This window comes from Bidens hawaiensis, unplaced genomic scaffold (genome assembly GCF_021521415.1).
Source record: "Bidens hawaiensis isolate Kalapana, Puna unplaced genomic scaffold, B.hawaiensis_p1.1 tig00030182_1, whole genome shotgun sequence".
NCBI classification, from domain to species: domain Eukaryota; kingdom Viridiplantae; phylum Streptophyta; class Magnoliopsida; order Asterales; family Asteraceae; genus Bidens; species Bidens hawaiensis.
In genome coordinates, this window is record NW_027495014.1 from 191,432 (window position 1) to 208,200 (window position 16,769).

A 16,769-nucleotide genomic window follows, 5' to 3' on the forward strand; every position below is an offset into this window, starting at 1 on the left:
ATATTCATTCGTATAAACATTTCATAATAACATTCAATACTTAGTCATACATATATCATATACATATCATACCCTTACCACTTAAGGTAAGTGTATTAACAACTATCACATAGGAGTATGCACACAGCCCACAAAACATAACAGATAAAGGGGCTAGAAACTCACCCGGGTCCTGATTCTCTCTGAGTTAAGTGCAATACCTTTCCTTAGCTGTGCACGGCTAACTGTGTAACAATTATAAGTATTAATAAACTACTTCTAAGTCATACTTCTAGATTAACGAAACCCTCAACTAACGGGGGTCCGGGGGCAGCGCCCCTGGTAGCGGGGTCTAGGGGCGGCAGCCCCTAGTAGGGTCCAAGGTCCAAAGGTCAGCTCGGAAAAATTTTATTTTCATTAAAAGTTCTTTAACAAAAATGCATCAGAAAATGGATTTCATGAAATTTCGCATGGCCATTTCGCTTGGAAATTCGCATAAGAATTTCGCTTCGCATGCTTATTTCGCTTCGCATGAGAATTTCGCTTCGCATGGTTGTGCGATGCGAAACGTTGATTTCGCTTCGCATGGCTGTGCGATGCGAAACATTTGTTTTGCTTCACAAGGGCATTTCGCTTTGCATGGCTGTGCGATGCAAAATCTTTTATGCGAATGGAAATCTTCTTTTCTTCTTTTTTACCATTTTAAGGCCATATTCCCCGAGACTCTTCCTTAGGACCCGATTATTTTTATGTGTTTTGGGTCGTACCAACTTTGTATACCCGTGTTTATGAGGTCCGAACATCACCTTTTTGTCATGCAGCACACCCGTGAGGTTATAACTCACCAACTTTATGTTTTTCTTACATCTTACAACACAGTCTACTAAGATATCAGTTTGCATGTCGGAACCGACCATAAAACTTAACCTTTTTAACCAAAACTCACCTTTTTCTTCGGGTTGGGTTCGGAACTGAACAGTACGTAGATCTGGACGTCTTCTTGTTGTTTGACGCACTTGAACACCAAGGTCTTCCTTACTTTAGCCTGGACTTGGATTCGGGTTTGAGAAAAAATGTGTATGTTCTTGAGTGTGTGTGTGTGGTGGAAGGAAAGAAATGGTGAAAAAGGTGGAGGGGTTGGGTTTATATACTGGTTATGGGCCCCACAACCCACTCACAATTCCAAATCTAGATATTATCCAAACATTCACCCACATAATCAACTTAACGGCACACACGTAACAATAAATTCTCTTTTATTTAGTAATCTCGAAATATGGATGTTACAAGTCTACCCTTCTTAAAAGAGGTTTCGTCCCCGAAACCTAACTATTACTTAAACAAATCAGGGTAAAACTTGCGCATTTCTTCTTCGACTTCCCAAGTAGCATCTGATCCTTTACGATGCTTCCATATCACTTTCACTAGAGGAATAACCTTGCGTCGAAGCTGTTTCTTCTTGCGGTCGACTATCTCAATGGGCTGCTCGACATAGTTCAACTGTTCATCCACCTCGATGTCCAGCAGTGGCACATGGGATGTGTCGTCGGCTAGACATTTTCTCAAGTGAGAAACATGAAAGGTAGAGTGAATTCCTTCCAGTTCATCGGGTAGATCAAGCTTGTTAGCCACTTCGCCCACACGGGCCACGATCTTGAACGGTCCAATGTACCTCGGACTCAACTTCCCTCTCTTTCTGCCCCTTCCAAGGCGAGACCTTAAGCATCACGTGGTCTCCAACATTAAACTCAATCGGTTGTCTCCTCTTATCGGCATATGCCTTCTGGCGATCTTGAGCAGCTTTCATCCTTGCCTTGATCTGATCAAACCTCGAAGAGGTTTCTTGCACAACTTCTAGACTTCCAATCTCTTTCTGACTGATTTCTCCCCAACACACGGGAGTTCTGCAACGTCTTCCATACAACATCTCGAACGGCGGCTTACCAATACTTGAATGGTAGTTGTTGTTGTAAGAGAATTCTGCCAAGTGCAAATGATCATCCCAACTTCCTCCAAAGTCTAACACAGCCCATCAGTTTGAGGATGATACGTCGTGCTGATGTTCAGCCTTGTTCCCATCGCTTCGTGGAACTTCTTCCAAAATCTTGAAGTAAAGCGGGTATCTCTGTCGGACACGATTGACAATGGCACCCCATGCTTCGCTACAACTTCCTTAACGAACATATTGGCTAACGTTTCTGACGAGATAGCCTCTGTATAGGCAGAAAGTGAGCACTCTTCGTCAAACAGTCCACAATCACCCATATGGTATCATGATTCTTAGCTATACGCAGTAGCTTAGTTATGAAATCCGTGGTGATGTGTTCCCATTTCCATTCGGGTATCTCCAACGGCTGCATCTTTCCATACGGTTTCTGGTGTTCTGCTTTGACTTGCAAGCAAGTTAAGCACTTGCTGACATAATCTACCACTTCATTCTTCATACTCGGCCACCAATAGTCTCTCTTCAGGTCTTGATACATCTTTATGGATCCTGGATGAATCGAGCATCGAGACTTATGGGCCTCGTCTAGGACTTGAATTCTAATATTTCCATGTCGAGGAATCCACATTTGATCAAATCGGGTCTTTACCCCATGAGTATTATCTATCAATTAGTTCTGCTGCCCATAAATCCTTTCTTTCTTCATCAAACCGTCATCTACCAACACTTTTGACTGCACCTTGCTGATTTCTTCAAAGAATTCTGAGTTGATGATCAACTTATAAGACTTCACTGTTGCGATAACCTCTGCGTTCTTATGGCTTAAGGCGTTAGTGACCACATTAGCCTTTCCCGGATAATACTTGATCTCACAGTCATAATCCTTGATCAGTTCTAACCATCTTCTCTGCCTCATATTCAACTCTTTCTGCTCAAAGAAGTACTTCAAACTCTTATGATCTGTATAGATAGTACACTTAGAACCATACAAGTAATGTCTCCAAATCTTGAGAGCATGCACTACAGCTGCTAATTCTAGATCATGCGTCGGGTATGTACTTTCGTGAACTTTCAGCTGTCTAGACGCATAGGCTATAGCCTTACCTCGTTGCATCAACACGCAACCTAACCCTTGATGTGAAGCATCAGTACAGACTATCAAATCCTCCTCACCATCGAATAGAACAAGGATTAGAGCTTGCGTGAGTCTTGTCTTCAATTCTTCGAACGCTTCTTCTTGGAGCTTACCCCAACCAAACACTACAGCTTTTCGGGTCATACCGGTCAACGGTGCGGCTATCTTGGAGAAGCCCGGAATGAATCTCCTATAATAGCCAGCCAACCCTAGGAAACTGCGTATTTCTGTTGGGAACTTAGCGTACAGTTTCTCAACCTTCAATACTTCCAACACTTGTCTCAGATGTTTGGCATGGTCAGACTCGCTCTTCGAGTAAATCAATATATCGTCAATGTAGACGATAACCGACTTATCCAACATCGGCCAACATACCCTATTCATCATATCCATAAATGCTGCAGGAGTATTGGTTAGTCCAAGCGACATCACGAGGAACTCGTAGTGTCCGTACCGCGTCCGAAACGCTATCTTAGGGATGTCTGCCTCCTTTACCTTCAACTGATGATAACCTGAGCGGAGATCTATCCGCGAGAACCAGCTTGCACCTTGTAACTGATCAAACAGATCATCAATCCGGGGCAACGGATGTCTATTCTTCACCGTAAGTTTATTCAACTCCCTGTAGTCGATATACGTTCTCATACTCCCGTCTTTCTTCTTAACGAACAACATTGGCGCACCCCACGGGGAAACACTCGGCCTTATAAAACCTTTTTCAAGGAGTTCTTGCAGTTGGGACATCAATTTTTTCATCTCAGACGGCGCCAGACGATAAGGTGCTTTCGCGACGAGCTGTGCTACTGGTATTAACTCTATCTGAAATTCTACCTCACGTTCCGGTGGTAACCCCGGAAGGTCCTCAGGGAACACTTCGGGGTAGTCACACACTACGGGAACATCCTTCACTTCTTTCATCTTGGCCGTAGCTTTGACAACATACGCCAGGTAGGCACTACACCCTCGCCTTAATAAACCTTTGGCTTTTATCATCGAAATGGCGTTAAGCCCCGAACTTTCTTTATCCCCATAAACCGTCACCGTACCGCCATCCGAAGACTTTAGTCTTATCAATCTACTCTTACACACTATCTGAGCTTCAAATTCAGACATCCCCAATACTACATCGAATCCTCCTAAGGTCATCACATACAGGGTAGCAGGGAATTTGTGTCCTTCCAGCTCTATCTTACAACTTTTAACCATTCTCAAAATTTTTACTGAGGTATCACTAGCGGTCTCCACCATAAAAGTTTCAGGCACACGACAACACTTCATCTTACCTGTTTTACAAAACGGGGTAGCTACAAAACTCCTAGTCGCACCTGAGTCAAACAATACGGAAGCAGAAATACCGTTTACTAAAAATGTACCTGTCACGACATCTGGGATCTGCTTGGCTTGTTCTTGTGTCAGCATGTAGGCCCTGGTCTTTAGCCTAGATTGCTCAGTGGTCTTCTTTCTGCTTTCCCCAGCTTCACCTTCGGTACACTCTCTTGCCATATGACCCTCCTTGCCGCACTTGTAACAAGCGAGCTTGGCATTACAATCTGGAGCATAATGCCCCACCTTCCTACACCTGTAGCATGCATTCGATCCCAACCTACACTCGCCACCATGAACCTTCCCACACTTGCGAAAAACATCGGCACCCTTTCCCCACTTGCACTCACCACCGTGCATCTTCCCACAAGTATTACACGACTTCTTCTCCCACATAGAAAATGCATTTCATGAACTTTCGCATGGCAATTTCGCTTGGAAATTCGCATGGCCATTTCGCTTCGTATGCTTATTTCACTTCGCATGAGAATTTCGCTTCGCATGCGATTTCGCTTCGCATGGCTGTGTGATCTGAAACGTTTTTTTCGCTTCGCATGGCTGTGCGATGTGAAATCCTTTATGCGAATGGAAATCTTCTTTTCTTCATTTTTACCATTTTAAGGCCATATTCCCCGATACTCTTTCTTAGGACCCGATTCTACTCTTTTTATAGGTTTTGGGTCGTACCAACTTTGTATACCCGTGTTTATGAGGTCCGAACATCACCTTTTTGTCATGCAACACACTCGTGAGGTTATAACTCACCAACTTTATGTTTTTCTTACATCTTACAACCTGGTCTACTAAGATATCAGTTTGCATGTTGGAACCGACCATAAAACTTAACCTTTTTAACCAAAACTCACCTTTTTCTTCAGGTTGGGTTCGGAACTGAATAGTACGTAGATCTGGACGTCTTCTTGTTGTTTGAGGCACTTGAGCACCAAGGTCTTCCTTACTTTAGCCCGGACATGGATTCGGGTTTGAGAGAAAATGTGTGTGTTCTTGAGTGTGTGTGTATGGTGGAAGGAAAGAAATGGTGAAAAGGGTGGAGGGGTTGGGTTTATATAGGGGTTATGGGCCCCACAACCCACTCACAATTCCAAATCTAGATATTATCCAAACATTCACCCACACAATCAACTTAACGGCACACACGTAACAATAAATTATCTTTTATTTAGTAATCTTGAAATACGGATGTTACACTTGTAGAACCTCTCAGCCCACTGATCTTTCCCACGATTCACAAATGGTCTGTTGGCTTGTGTTCTAACATCCCACCTCGGCATAGATAGTATATCGTGTGGGCGTTTGAAATAATAAATACCATGCTCCCATTTCACGATATATACATTAAGATCAGCATCAAACTGCCAAGCTACCAAACCACTTCTCACATCCTTCGCAGTCTTGTACTTCTTCATCTGGTATGCAGATGCTCGAGCCTTCGCTAATTTGACTTCCTCCTGTTCGTGATAACGAAAGGTCTCAATCATCTTGTTCATTCTCTTCACATCGTGCTCAAACATACCATCTAAAGCACGTTTACGTGTCTTCTCTTTAGTAGACAGGTGACTTGTTTTTGCAGCTTCATTCCATTTTTCCATTTCTTCTCGTAACCGACGTTCTGCTGAATCAAAATTTTTTGTTGTAAAGAATGGAATACCTGAGTTATTGTTGTTGTCAGTATAGTATTCAAGATACTCCTCAGCAGTAACATCTTCAACCTCCACTTCTTCATACTCTGGCACATTCCCGCGTGGAATGCCTGGATTTGTACTTTCCTCGAACTCAATATCAACATCCACACTCTTTCCCAATTCCTCAACCTCCTGTTCATTTTGATCCAGAAGTAGGGCAATTTGTTCTTTGGTTAACGAATGATCAACAAACTCACGCTCTTCGATCTCATCAGCATTCACAATACTCCTTATAATTCCATCTATACCAACAAAAATAATTCTATTCTCAGGAATCACATCAATCGGTTTAGCCTGAGAATAGTCCTTGTAAGGCACAATCTGCATGTTATTACCTTCTGACCCACCACCACTACCAGTATCAGTCTGATTACCTGCTGACGGTGCAGAACTACCGCCCGGTTACTGATCAACACCACCTGCACCATCCTGATCATCTTCATCATTCTTTAACTTCTTCAACTCGTCATCTTTACACGTGAGTTGAAGTATGATGTCGTCTTGTTTGTCTATCCTCTCCCCCTGAGCAGCAACAAGGGCTTTAAGTTTCCTGTTTTCACGTTGAATTAACTGAATATGCCTAAACATATTCCGCTGCTCTGCCCTCATCTGTTCCTGAAACAAACAATCTGCTTAAATCTGAGTTTGTTGCATATGAACCAGATTCAACAGATTATACCACTGGGCATTAGGAGACAAATCATAGAAGTGTGGATGAAGCAGTTGCATAGGACCTTGAGGACGATTAAAAGTCGTGAATGAATTCTCAGGTCTGGGCAACGGTGTAGGAGTAACTGGATAATTGGCAGTGGAGAAGTCATGCGTGCCAATACAATCTGCAACACATCCCCAAAGTACGAATCCGACCTAGAAGTAGTCGTCAAGGTCATTGTTGGAGGTACTGGAGAAATTGGCATTGGAACAGGAGTGGGAGATCTAGTAACAACAGAAGCAGGAGATCTCAGAATACTCTGTGATATCAAAGAAGTAGGAATAGCAGCTGAAATAGATACAGATACCGGTACAGATACAGATGGAGTAGAACGCTCAAACGATTGACTCGGTATCTCGATACCCGAACTACGTCTGACACGTTGTTTCTTCGGCTTTTCCCCTCTATCTACCATTGGTTCTTTCCCTTTACGCTTACGTTTATGCTCATACGTTAGCTCAGCTTGTGATCCCGGACCACCATCACCACCATCGCCACCATTTCCACCATCACCACCACCTTCACGCTCAGAATCCGAATCATCATGAGCCCAACGATCATTAGGTGGTGCAACATAATCAATATTGGCAAGATGGACAATCAGACGTTTATACCTCGGCCGATCTTGAAGACATTAACCACGGTAAGATCGTAAACGTCTCATCGTCTCTACACCCATATGCTCTAGCTTCAACACATCATCTGGACTCTTAACCAATGTAGGCTGTAAATCATTAATCATCATCTGTAAGAATCTCGGGTACATAAGAAACTTGTGACGACTCGTGAGATTCTCCTTCAAGTGATAATAAACCAATTCAGAGAAATTGAATGGTTTATTCAACACTAAGGCAATAAACGCAGATTGAAGCATCACACGACACTCATCAAACCCTCATTTACGTCCACCGAGACAATGAATCAAAACATGAAACAAATACTTGTACTGCTCGCACAAGTTTGCTTTGTTTTACATCGACTTTCCCAAATCACCATTATACTTCACCCGTCCAAAAAACCCTCTAATCAAACCTTTATCAAACTCACACCTCTCGTCCACAGTATCACAAAAACCCAACGAATCTTTAATAACTCCAATATCAATCACCACCCGTTTATCCTGAATAACCGCCTTCTATATGATTCTCGGCCTCATTAAATCTAGCGGTATTCCAAAAAGCTCGAATAATGCTTTGAAAAACAATAGTGTGTGTAGATATGGCTTTGTAAATCCTAGAACGTATTAGAAAACTGATCTTGCCCCCAAATATCGGTGAGTCTTCAAAATCAGGATTCAGGAAAGCACAAATGTTGTGGCTTTTGTTCCATGACAGTAAAACTAGAGCTTGCTGAGGTGCAGCTTGATCTTGAGCTTGAGGCTATTGTTCAGGATTAGCCTAGGGATTTTGCTCGGGAACAAGATTTTGAATATTTTCTTCAGCCATTTCTGTTTTTTTTAAATAATCATTAGTAAAATATTCAATTAATACTATACTGATTAACGGATAGACATTTCATTCGTTATAAAGGATTAAACGAATGAGACATTCGTTATACATTAACTGTCTTTTATTCGTTACAATAACGAATCACACACATGCGTTAATTCATTCATTATAATAATGAATCAATTCTTAATATTTTAACGAATCATATAGTCATTAGTTAACAAGTTAACAAATCTGACTATCATTCGTTATAATAATAACGAATCTGACTTAATTAACCAGTCTGACTATTAAAAGTCAGATTTACAATTAATTTTGACACAATATAGTCAAAGACGATGAATATCATCTTTAAAACCTTTGATATCCTATTACATTTAACAATTAACCTCAATGACAATGATCGGAAATAGGTTTAAGACATTAATCAAGGATCATTGACATTAGTTTTTATCAAACTTTAAGGTTTTAGACTGGTTAACTGTTCAGTTTATTCAATTAACTAATTTAATCAGTTAACCCATAATCATCCGATGAAATTCCATGAGTATCATATGATTATGATCGCCTTTACCCGTTGAACAAGAATATATCAATCAATTAAGCAAACAAGCAGGCAAAGGATCAGGGAAAAATTTTGCAAGAGTTCTGTTAAGGATGGCGATGAAATAGGAAATGATGAATGAAGAGACATTCGTCTGACATTGGGATTATAAACCCCAATAATTTCACACCCATCGAGGTCATTCGTTCAAATTTGAACTAACGAATGGCCTCATTCGTTAAATTATAACCTGATTCGTTCAAGAGTTTAAAAGAATAAGTTCCTTATTCGTTAAACTTAAACGAACAACACATTAACTCTTCCATTCGTTAACAACATAACGAATATTAGAGTCATTCGTTAAAATCTTATCGAATGATACATTAAAATCATTCCATTCGTTAACAGTTTAAGTGAATGTCTTCCATTCGTTATGCACAACGGAAGCGAATGTCATTATAACGAATGAGAGACTTATTTGTTATGTTTAAATAACGACAGGATTTACATTCGTTAAAACAATTAACGAATCACCATAGATCCTTAGCGAATGAGACAAAAATCTCATAAAGGATTTAAATAAATTAAAAAAACCAACTAGGAGTTTTATTGAATTAAATAATTAATTAAGCCCATTAACAATCCAATTAAGCCCATTAATGTTCCAATTGAAATACATTAAAATACCCAATCTTATCAAAAATTGGCACGGTTTAAATTAAACGGATTTTTTACATTAAAAAATAAAATCAACCGATAACAGTTGATAATACGTTAAGCATGATTAACTTAAAGTTTGGGATAAACACACCTTATCTTTTTGTTATTGGATTATTCGCCAGCTTGGAGAATCGAAAATAAAGTAGAAAAATAAAATCGTTTTGAATTTTGAAGTTTTTCAAACAACAATCAAAGTAAAACAGTAAACACTTAACTATCAAAGCAGTACATATTTTTGTGAATCGAGCAGGGAATCATATTGACCAAATTTTCCGTCCATCACGGTTTTATTTTCAGCGTTTATTATGGCTGAAGTTAAGTCGATTATAGGTATTGTTGTCTACTTAAATATTCGAACAAATTTTTCAGAACTTTCGGTGATATATTTAAAGATTCAATTAAGCACAATTCTTATGTGGGACCCACCTATCAAACACAATTTTGATATCTCTTATACAGTGAATTTCACATGTACGTTTTTCCTTTTTCTTTTACTTGATTAGCTGTGACTCATGCAAAAATAACAAAGAGAAAATAAAGCAGTAGGTTAAAATTTTCCCTTAAGATCGGTATGACTACGAGCAGATAAGGTTCTATTTTAACAAAATAAAAAGTAAATTAAGTTAAAGTTGTATAAGGCCTTAACATTCAATTCGGATAATACCATATTATCGCGCGAAGAAAGTCCAAGGCTTTATACGAAACACCAAGAAATTAAAGCAGAATACTCAAATCTTAACCTTCAGGTCGGATAATTTTATCGTGCAGGAGAGGATCCAAGATTTAAATAAAAATAAAGAAAAAATGAAGTTGAATTTCTTTGCAAAATGAAATATAAAACAAAGCAGAATTTTCTTTAAAAATAAAAGCATGCACACACAGTAATTTTTAAAACTTTTGATACTTAAAGCAGATATTTAACTATGCTTCAAGATGTAACCCCACTGGATTTGACATGTATTTTTATGTTTATATCTCTTACTAGTTCTTAGTCGTTTGTCAAAAGACCTACTAATACATCGATACATTTAAGCATTCAGCCTTTTATTGCTTATTTTTACTGGACTTGGGATCAAATGACCAATGTGCTATCATTTTCCCTTTTTGTTTCAAGACTCATTTTGAGAAGCATTTTTCAATGTTTTTGGAATTTTTTTAATATTTGAATGTTTTTGGAGTTTTTAATTTTTCTATACAAACGGAAATCACAATATTTTTGGATTTTTCATTTTCTCCCCCCTAAAATCGACAAAAATTTAAACTAAAAACAGGAAAAATGAAAATAAAATGATTCAGCCAAGCTTTTGAATATTAGTTAAAGTTTTTAAACCGTTTATACCCAACAAATATTGAAAACGTGTTTTATTAAACGCTTTGGTATAATGGTCAGCCTTTTGAAAATCCGTATGTATCTTTTCAATATCAATTAGTTTCTTTTCAAAAGAATCACGAATAAAATGATATCGGATTTCAATGTGTTTTGTTTTAAAATGGTGAACCGGATTTTTGGTGATAGATATAGCGGCCGAATTGTTAATGTAAATAGGAGTAGTAAGAAACTTCAAACCGTAATCCCGCAAATGCTGCTGGATCCAGAGAACTTGTGAACAGCAACTCGAGGCCGCCACATACTCCACTTCGCCTGTTGAAGTTGAGACCGTTGTCTACTTCTTACACTGCTAGGAAACAAGCCGGTTTCCCAAGAATTGACAACCCGCTGTTGTAGACTTGAAGTTGATCTTGCATCCTCCGTAGTCCGAATCAGTATAAGCGGTTATATCAAACTTATCTTCTTTAGGGTACCACAACCCGATGTCGGGATTTCCCCTTAGATAATGTAAGATCTGCTTAACTGCTGCCAGATGAGTCACTCGGGGACTCAATTGGTACTTGCCACACAAACAAACAGCAAACATAATACCAGGACGAGAAGCAGTCAAATACGTCAAGGATCCGATCATAGCTCGGTACAGGGTTGGATCAACGGTATCCTCCAATTCATTCGGTGATAAATTGTGACCCACGGGAAGAGGTGTCGAAGGGATTTTGCCGTCGGATATCTTGAATCGGCTCAAGACATCGTTCACATATTTGGTCTGATGGATGAAGATCCCGGAATCAGACTGGTGAACTTGCAAACCCAAGAAGAAGCTCATCTCCCTCATCGAACTCATCTCGAACTTGATTTTCATCGTCTTCTCAAAGTCTTTGCACAAGCTGTCGTTTGTCGAACCGAAAATAATGTCGTCCATGTAAATTTTAAAGAGGAGCAGATCATCACCAACATTCTTGTAGAATAATGTACAATCCACAGTCCCTCTCTTGAAGCCACTATCGAGTAAATGGTCAGCCAACGTGCTGTACCAGGCTCTCGGTGCCTGATGTAAACTATAAAGAGCTTTGTTTAAATGGTAAACACGCTCTGGATAGTCTGGATCCTCGAAGCCAGGAGGCTGCTTCACATAAACTTCTTCATGGATCTCGCCGTTTAAGAAAGCCGATTTCACATCCATCTGATAAACCTTAAAGTTCTTGAAGGCTGCATAGGCAAGAGAAATACGTATAGCTTCCAGTCGTGCCACAGGAGTGTATACTTCAGTGTAGTCAATGCCTTCTTGTTGATTATAACCAAGAACGACCAATCATGCCTTGTTTCTCATGATTACCCCACGGTCGTCCTTTTTGCACTTAAAAACCCATTTCGTCGGTATCGCTTTCTTGACGCGGTCGGGTTTATCAATCAAATCCCATACATGATACACCCGGTCTCACGAACTGTTGCAGCTCCTCCTACATAACCTCAACCCAAGATGGTTCCTTGAGTGCCGTTTGTGACACATGTCAGTTCGATTTGGGATAAAAACCAGGTGTATCGTGCAATATTAAGAATCCCCATTGAGTGCAAATCCGCATAAGCACAAACAATCGGATCATCTATAGGAGATACATTACGATCAACTACATCATCACATACATTAGCTAATTGGTGTCTTGTACGAACCTCGTCGTTCACATCACCAATTATCTATTCCCGCGGATGATTAGTGTGAATCCTTAAAGAAGGATTAGCAGGCACAGATACGTTATCACCCAGATTGGTGATATTTTCCTCCGCTGTGCCTATAGAGACCGTTGGCGAGTCATCATCAATTAGAATCGGCTAGTTTGTTTCTGGACCTTCATCTAATGGAACTGACGACGAATCAACAAAATCAGCATCATCGAAAGATTCAGAAACATCATTCGACGTTTATGATACATTAGGAGAGTCATCTACATCAACTAAAGAAGAACTAGGAATAGGAAGACATCGTTCTTCTAAATAAGAATGAACAAAATCTTCAGGTACTTCTTCAACCGCTGACGTAAACGAATTAAATAACCCATTGTAATCGAACATCCAATCGGGACCCGTACCAGTTGGAGGAGTAGTATAACTTTGGCAATCAACATGATACCATTCTTCCACACAACCCAAAGAGATATTGAAGATCCGCTTCTTAAGAGAATTGTATCCCAAAAAGTATCCCTCGAATGCCTTTTCATCAAACTTCCCGACATCTCTCTTCAATACAGTACATGGACACCCAAAAGGTTCCAAATACTTTAAGTTTGGCCTACGATTATTCAGAAGTTCATAACTTGTTTTCTTGAACCTCTTTACAGTTAGTACGCGATTCAGTGTATAACATGCCGTATTCAAAGCTTCATTCCAGAATTGAACGGGAAGCTTAGAATCAGCAAGCATTGTTCTCGCAGCTTCAATCAACGTACGATTCTTCCGTTCAGACACACCGTTTTGTTGAGGAACATACGGCGCACTAAATTCCCAATGTATACCCTTCTGGATACATAAGAAATCCAAAACATTATTCCTGAACTCAGTTCCATTATCACTACGAATTCGTCTCACTTTCAGTTTGTAAAGTGATTCGATCTTCGTGATAAGGTTCTGAATTAACAAAGGCGTCTGATCTTTCGAACCCATAAATAACACCCAAGAATATCGCGAGAAGTCATCTGTTACGACTAAGCAATAAAAATCACCCGCGATACAAGCACGATTCACTGGACCGAACAAATCCATATGAAGTCGTTCTAGTGGTGTGACAATAGAGTTAATCGATTTACACGAATGTGAATTCTTCTTCGGTTTCTCCTTCTTCCAAGCAACGCAATGATGATTAATCTTGAAGTTTTTAAGAGACACACCATCCACCAAGTCATTAGAAATGAGAAAGTTCATCTTGCGTATGTGAATGTGCCCCATGCGTCGATGCCATAGAATCGAGTCTTTCTCCGTAGCCTTAGACACAAAACACGTTTCAGAGGGTGAAACGTTTACATTAAAATTCATGCCGAGGACATAAATATCATTTGATCGAGGTGATCACATGACAACCATATCTTCAGGAATTGTGTATCCCGGTTGAAGGATAACACACTCCTTGTCTGTGAAAATAGTGGTGTTAGTGTTTATCACAGATCTGCGAAACACTCAACAAATTGTGATCCACTTTTTCACAACAATTAACCTTTTCAAACGTAACTTTCCCATTTGAAACCTCTCCTTCCTTCGTAATCATCCCACCGTTGTTAACCGCAAACGCTACATACCACCCTGAATATCTCTAACATTGTTAAGAAGATCAAGGTTGCCGGTAATATGTCGAGAACATCCACTGTCCAATACCCATTTGTGATTTAAAATAGACCTGGATGAACTCTGCACAACAAGGTAAAATGATTAGTTCAAAAAGGCAGCCCAAGCCTCAGTCTTGATAGAGTATCGCCACAGTGAGAGTCCCGAGCTCTCTGCTCAATAGTGTCCAAGTCCCTCTCCTTGGAGATAAGGTGATATAACGTTTAATATATGTTAATCCCGTGTACAATTTATTTAATATTTTATTAATTTTTTTAGGTTTCCCGTAAGATTTGTATACTAATAACATGGTTTTATGCTTTAGGTTTCGGGTTTTAATTCCGGTAAAAAGAGGGCGAAAAACGAGCAAAAACAAGCCGAACCGGAGAACTGACACGTCAGGAAACGAACCGGGCCGAATCAAAAATAAACCAGACCAGACCCCCCCTAGGGCCGGAGCGCCGCGCGACGGTGGAGGGGGTGCCCGCCGCGCGGCGCGGCGTGGTGGTGGCGGTGCTGAGCTTCCAGAATCTTCCAATCGTTAATCGTCTTAACCTATTTTTAGAACCTTGTTGCCCATAAAAAGACCCCTAAGCTCACCATTAATCATACCCTGAAGTTCCAGACGAATTTGGTGAGTTTCGAGGTGATCGAAAGCAGTTTTCGGCAGCTTTGGAGTCGAGGAATCAGCCGGCGAAGTGCTTAATATTCAAGGACGAAGACTCCGTGTTTTATCGCCTTTATTCTTCCGTTCTTATTTATTGTCGCCATGATTTCGTCTATTATTGTTTTGTTTGTTTTTGAGATGCTTGGCTAAACGTTATAGACTGCCTAGGCCTATGATGAACCTACTTTGACGTTTTGTTTTGATTTGGGATTTATTTGCGTTATGGTTTTTATGGTTTAGTAAAAGGTTTACTTATATTAAATTAATGCGTATGGATATTTAGGATTGTTTGATTAATTGTTATTATTCCTTAGTTGCCTTGATTATTGTTTGTCATTTTGATAGGTTGCTATTAGGTCAATTACTTTGTGTTTTTGATTATTTTGTGATTATTTGATCTTGCTATATTTAGTTCTTCGTAAGGAGTCCGTCTAGGTTTGATTATTTAATTATTGTCTATTGAATCAATTCGATATATTAAACTGCCTTTGATTTCCGCGCTATAAGGTATGATTTCGTATAAAGGAACTAAACTGTAAACAATTGGGTGACCGTAAGCAAACTTAATGTTTAATACTGGTGTGCGTTAAAACTTGTTAGAAATCCATAGGTTTTCTCTTGAGAAGGGTCAGGGGTTCTATTTTGGTTTTCTTTTAAGTGTTTATTTTACGATCCCAGTCCATAACTAAATATTTTCCCGAGTCAATTCATTACTGAAATTTAGGGGAGTCTAGCCTAGGTAGTTTTCTCATCATCATCATCGTATTTTAATAAACAAATTTTGCTTTCGTTTAAATTACTTGTTTTCTTAATTAGTTTTTAAGTATAGTATTAAATTAGTATTTTAAATAAAAATCCTCCAAACAATTATAATTAATAAGTCATGTTTTGTAGTCGAGTCTAATTAGCTAATAAACGTAATTTAGAGAGTCTCGTGGTTCGATATCCGGACTTACTTAGCTTTACTAGAGTCAATCGGTTCACTTGCCGATTAGTAGTTAGTCGAGTTTTAGAGAGTCTAGAGTATTACTTCGTGTTTATCTTTAGTTAATTTAGTTAATAAATATTAAACTACTTTTAGCACATCATAAGGACTGGATGACGTGATGGATAAGGAAATGGTAAATAAGTGGAAAACTTTCTTTCTGAAACTGTCCCTCCTTTACGCCTCCTTGGTATCCCATAGTCTCATGAAAGACTCTTAGCAGTCTTGGGGACCGAGAAAGATGGTTGAGCATCAAAATTGTCATCAAGTTCCAATGCAGCTCTTATGGAGGCTTCTGTTACTTCAATGTCATTATTGAGGATAGAGGCCTCAATTCTCTTCCCGCTCACATCATTGACATAGGTCGCTGACCCCAAAAAATCTGTAAGATGGTTCCTGTAAATTGTGGGGTTCTCAGTTAGTGCTACCCTTAAGTTGGAGTTTCTGAGAAAAGTTATCATGTTTTCCAACTCCATGTTCTCATCATCAAGTTCTAACTGAGCGCACATATTATGCCTCTTTTCGAATTTGAAGGCCATCAGTTCTGCAAAACAAAAAAATATGTCAGTACATAAAGTTGCAGAACTAATATTCGAAGATAGGTAGATGATAATAGCTTCTTCAGTAACCTGTTCCGTAGTAATATGCGTACCTGCAAAAACAAGTAAACAATTAGTTTGTACATCAATTAGAAACCATGATTTCGAAATCGGTGTGACGATTATCGAATAACGATGTCTTACCGAAGTCGAAACAGAGCTAATGGCTGTATTTGAAGTATAATCGAGTGAGTATAAAAGTATTCGAGCAAGCAGGAAGTAACACGAGCAAAAGGGGTTTGTGTCTAGGTTTAATAGAGAGAAGAAGAAATGTGTGAAAAAGTTTCTAAGTCCCCCTTTTATACCTAACGTTTGGGTGGTACAGTACCTTCTTTTGTCGTCTAGTGCATGACAGTTGTCATTTAAT